We start from the raw sequence: 6,000 nt of genomic DNA on the forward strand, positions 1-6,000 counted from the left end.
AATAAACTTGACCCAACTTTCTAAGTACTTCTTGTGGGGCTGTGGATGTAATTGAGTTGTAGAGCCCTAGGACTGTGCCAGAGCCAGGGGTTAGTCCTCAGCACCATAAAATGTTTCTTGTAGTTGCTGGAGAGGAGGCTCACCAGTTAAGAGCAATGGATGTTCTTCCAGAGGACCCGGGTTTCATGTCCAGCACCACACACATGGCAGTTTATGGCTCACTGAAATGACGGTTCCAGGCAGTCTATCACCCTTTATCATACTGCATATTTATGATGCAAGCTATACATGTAGGCAAAGCATTGATAGTCTTAAATATTTAACAAGAAGTTGAAGTATTTTCTATGATAATTGATATTATTTAAATCAGGAATGATTATTTCTACTAGCACGTTTTATGTACAGTCTTACAAAAGAGGGTTTCAATACATATTTTGAAGGTTGCAAAAATGTCAGTTCATTGTTGTGAGCTTGGGGCAGTGACCTGAAGACTCCTAAGTATTCCTCCTTGAGATCCGCTTAGCTTTGTATTTAAAAAGGATGACTGGACGTCATAGACCTTTTATCTTGGCATCAACATGATCAAATGACGTGTGCTGAATTAAAAGAATAAGATGAATGACAGAAGTCTAGTGCTAATGTGATAGCCACCCACTCTTTCTTTCCTTTTCCTTTCTTTTGTTTGTAACAGGGTCTCACATGTAGTTCAGGTAACCCAAACTGACCATCCTCCTGCCTCAGCCTCCCTAGTACTGGGATTTTAATCATGTGTCACAGTGCCTAGAGAAAGTATTGATTTTATAAGAAAAGTTAAATCTAATTTTCAGCATAGAAAAAAATCACAAATCACATCTGACATATAACTTTCCTGGTGACATTTTAATAAACCTTGTAAACTGTTGTATTTACAAAAGCAGAAAATAGCAAAAGCCATTATATAATGTCTGTTTGTTAGATTGTTTCATTTTTGTTTTGTTTTTGGTTTCTCTGTGTGGCCCTGGCTGTCCTGGAACTCACTCTGTAGAACAGGGTGGCCTTGAACTCACAGAGATCTGCCTGTCTCTGCCCCCCAAGTGCTGGAACTAAAGGTATGTGCCAACATAGCTCACCTCCTTACAGAATTCTACTTGACAGGCATAACCTTACAGAGACATTTATGTTTGATTAAACAAATACGTTCACTATTGGATTGAAGTTCAACATAAAGTTAGACACTTTGGTATGCCATTAGAAATTGCACTTTCCCACACCACATTTACTAAATTAGCTAAAGCCTGGAGCACTGCACACCCAATGCTGATGAGAAGTCTCAGTTCAGCAATTGCTAGGAACTAGTTTTAGGGACTGTTGTGGAAGTCAGTTTGGCAGTTTCGTATAAAACTAAAACATATTCCTGCAATATGATTTAGCAGTTCTGGATTTTTTCTTTTTTCTTTTTTGGTACTTATTCAAATGAGTTGTTAACTTTTTTGTTCATGCAGTAACCTGCCCTAAATGTTTGTAGTGTCTTTATTCAGAATTGCCAAAACATGGAAGTAAAAAAGATAACTGTCTTAATTAGGGTTGCCATTGCTGTGAAGAGACACTATGACCAAGGCAACTCTTATAAAGGACAACATTTAATTGGGGCTGGCTTACAGGTTCAGAGGTTCAGTCCATTATCAGCATGGTGGGAAGCATGGCAGCATCCAGGTAGGCATGGTGGTCTAAAAGGAGCCGAGAGTTCTACTTCTTGATCTAAATGGAGCCAGAAGGAGACTCTTTTCTGCAGGCAGCATTTCTTCTGCAGTGGGTATAGCCTGAGCATAAGGGGAGACCTTCAAAGCCCACTCCCACAGTGACACACTTCCTAAAACAAAGCCAAACCTCCTAACAATACCATTCTCTACAGGCCAAGAATATTCAAACCACCACAATAATGTTAGTAACTACATAGATTAATAAACCAGCGGTGGGCTGGTGTGATAGCTCATGCTAAAGGCATTTGTCAACAAGCCCGATGACCCAAGTTGGACATGCAGGACCCACATGGCAGAAGCAGAAAGCCAACAAATATGTCCTTGCCCCTCCACACTTACTCCATGGTGTGTGTGTGCGCACACACACACACACATTTATTTTTAAAATTAAATATAAGCTGTGGTATATCAGTACAAAGGAATATTGTTTAGCATAAAACCCCACAAGCTATCAAGCTGTTTTAGCTACTTCCCCATTGCCATGACAGAATACCTCACAGAATTAAGGAAGGAAATATTTACTTTAGTTCATGGTTTCAGAGATTTTAGCCATCATGGTGTAGAGGACACAACAGAGATGTTAAATTCATAGTGGACAAAGAAAACGGGCTAAAGAGATGGTGAGTAGTGAAGAACATTGGACGCCCTTTCAGGAGATCCAGGTTGGATCCCCAGTACCCAAATGGTGACAACTGTCTATAGCTCCAGTTCCCTGGGGGATCCAGTGCTCTCTTCTGTTGAAGTAATTATTTAAACACGGTCTCTGGTCAAGCCAACTATCTAAGCTGCAGCCTAGCTCAGCTGCCATGTTTCTCGGCTGGAAGCCACGTGCGTGCCACAGCTAGAAATGGCCAGAAAGAAACACCAGCCCCGCCACCACCCACGAGATGCCAATGTGAGAGATGGCTCTGCCAATCTTCCATGCTGTCTCCGCAAGGCTGGGCATTGCCCAGACAGACCATCCCGCCATCCACACAGACCCAGGAGAAAGATGAGACTCTAATGCTTAAAGATTAATCAAAGGCTTATATATTTGGTAATAATCAGTAACAAGATACCCATACAATCAGAAGTGTAACCCAATACCCAACCTAGATATACCAACTACCTTTGACTACTACAGACACGTGAACATCCATTTCCATCTCCTCTCTCCTCTTCTAGCTCCTCCTCTTCCTTTTCCTCCTCTCCTCCTTACTCCTCTTCCTCTCCTAACTCCTCCCACATTTGCTCCTCCTACACTCTTCTAGTTTCTATGAGTACCAGGCATGTATATAGTACACAGCTATAAATGCAAGTAAAAAAACACACACATATATATATAATAAAACAAACAGAAGTTAGAAAGAGCAGTGTAAAGTACCCCCAGAGACACTCCACTGTAACCTGCAGGGTGTCTTTCAGATCATCAGCATCTGAGTTTTTGGTACAGTGAAGCTATTCTGAATGATAAAGTAATGGTCATCATACATTTGTCCCAACCCATACAACATGTTCCACTGAGAGTGAACCTTATAAGTAATGATAAAGTACTGTAGATGTTGAAAGGCTAGAAGAGGGACTGGAGAGACGGTTTAGTGGGTAGGAGTGTTTTCTACTCTTCCAGAGGACCTGAGTTCAGTTCCCAGCATCCACTTTGAGTGGCTCACAACTTCTTTGAATTCCAGCTCTAGGGAATCTATTACCCTCTTGCCTCCATGAGGACCCACACACATGTGGCAGAAACACTTATATACATATAAGTAAGAAGAAATAGTTTTTAAAAGAAAGAAAAGCTAGAAGAAACAATCTTGAACATTTTTGCTTTAAGTAAGTGATAAAAGGTTGGATAAATAAGATCAAAGCATTATAATTCAGCAGTGTCCATCCCCCTAACCTGCCAATTCTAGGTGATAAATCAAGTCCTACTAATATAAGATTATCAAAATATTTCTTTTTTTTAAGATTTATTTATTATTTATGAATACACTGTAGCTGTCTTCAGACACACCAGAAGAGGGCATCAGATCTCATTACAGATGGTTGTGAGCCACCATGTGGTTGCTGGGATTTGAACTCAGGACCTCTGGAAGTGCAGTCAGTGCTCTTAACCACTCAGCCATCTCTCCAGCCCCCAAAATATTTCTTGTATTTCATGAAATTATACAGGGATAAATCCCTAGAAACCAATAGCAAGAAAACCTACACACACATATTGAGATTGAAAATTACCCTTGAATCACCAATGGGTTACTGAAGACATCAAGAAATTTAAATTTTTCCTAACTCAAATAAAAATAAAAATCACAATTTGCTAGAACCTTTGGAATGTAGCCAAGGATGTTCTAAGAATTTTTTTTTTTTACCTATGATTGTGAGCATTAATAAAACAAATAAAGACAAAGAGAAATCAGAAGGTTGGGAAATAACCTAACAATGCACCTCAGATTCCCAGGGTGTGTGTTGGGGATTCAAACACAAATAGAGTAGATGGCAAGAAATTGTGAAGATCATGGAAGTAATTAATAAAATGGAGACTTAAAAAAAAAACATAGAACCAATCAAAGTTGGCTCCTTGAAAAAAATAAACAAGAATAAAATTCCTAGTAGGAAAAAAAAAAGCCCAAATCAGTACAACTAGAGACAAAAAAGGAGATGTTGCTGTTGGGTTCTAGAAGGTGCCTCATAAACCATATGAACACTGATCTCTGTCAGACAGGGATAGTTTATTAAGCATACACCCCAGGACTGATCAATCAGCACCACAATCAGAACCTGAGTGAGCCGTGATGGTGAGTCAAGGTCTTATAGAATTTTTAAGCCTAAAATCTACAAACACCTATGCCAAGTTATTGCACCAATCAAGATTTAGGGATATGGAATCTCCTTAGGAACATGTCTTTGCTGTACACTTATCCTGCTGCCATTGGCTGGGGAATTCAACCATGGCAGGGGACTTGCCTTGTCTAACATTCATGTCTTAACTTGCCAACCAGGATGTCAGTCACTCATATACATGTCTCCTTCTGCCAAATAAGATGGCAGTTCCTAGGGAAGTCTTGAGAATTTAAACTTTATTTGACGTCTACTCAAAGTGAAAGTCTTATTCCAAATAGTTTCTTATATTGGTGCAGGTGTCTCTCTTATGTTGGGGTCCATCCCAGGAACAGCTTATGAAAGCAAATACCATAAAAGCTTATACACAGGTGCAGGAAGTACTGTTGGGTGGTTATTGTGGGTAACTATACTAAGTGCTGTTGGATCCAAGCTTGTTGTGGGTAACTATACTAAGTGCTGTTGGATCCAAGCTTGTTGTGGGTAACTATACTAAGCAGTTCTACTGACTTCTATCATCATTGGTTTCAAAGAGCACAGAACATAACAGAATATGTAACCAACTTGGCATGAGAAAGTTTGAGTTAAGCAAGAATAGTTTATTGAATGCAAACCCCAAGACTGATTGATCAGGAGCACAAAACAGGCTCAGGGCCCTAAATGTGGTATCAGTCTGTTTTCAAGGCAGGCTTTTTATAGGGAAAACCAGGTTCAAGAGTTTAAAACACAAGGAGGGGAGCAGTTCAACATTTTGAGTAACTAAACAAAGTATTATCAGCTAACTTTTTTTTTTAAAAGGTAATATAACTTTTTGGCTTATTAGTAGCATTCTTCACTGTCAGCTATGGATAATAATTCTGGGAAGTGGAGTCTGAGAACCTGAACTTAATTCCACCTTATGAGCAAAATGGAGACTTGTAAGGAGCCGTTCTGCTGCTCCGGTCTGCGGGTCAGGGAGCAAGAGAGAGAGAGTGGGGACAGGGACGCGAAGAATGGAGACAAGATGAAGTCTGGTCAAAGACGAAGTCTGCCTGCTGGAGACGGAATCTGCTCTGGAGACGAAGTCTGCTGCTGGAGACGGAGTCTGAGTCTGTCTGCTCTGTCTAGTCTCTCTGTCTAGTCTAGTCTGTATGCTTTGAGTCTATCTGCTCTGAGTTGGTCTGTCTAGTCTGAGTCTGTCTGGAGACGAAGTCTGTCTGCTCTGACTCTTGGGTCTGCCCTGGCCTCTCCTTTTATATCTCTCCTGAGTCTCTCAAGTGCTGGGATTAAAGGTGTGTGCTACCACTGCCTGGCCTTGACTGAAAGGATCAAGATAATTATCAGAGTGTCCACATGATTTGATGCTCCCTTGCATACAATGGTTTTCTAAACACCATCCTGCTAGCTTCTAGTATACGTAAATACTATTGATTTATTTGCAATGATCCTTGGAATAGAAAAATCAAGG

This window comes from Grammomys surdaster, unplaced genomic scaffold (genome assembly GCF_004785775.1).
Source record: "Grammomys surdaster isolate TR1022 unplaced genomic scaffold, NIH_TR_1.0 64, whole genome shotgun sequence".
Taxonomy (NCBI): Eukaryota; Metazoa; Chordata; class Mammalia; order Rodentia; family Muridae; genus Grammomys; species Grammomys surdaster.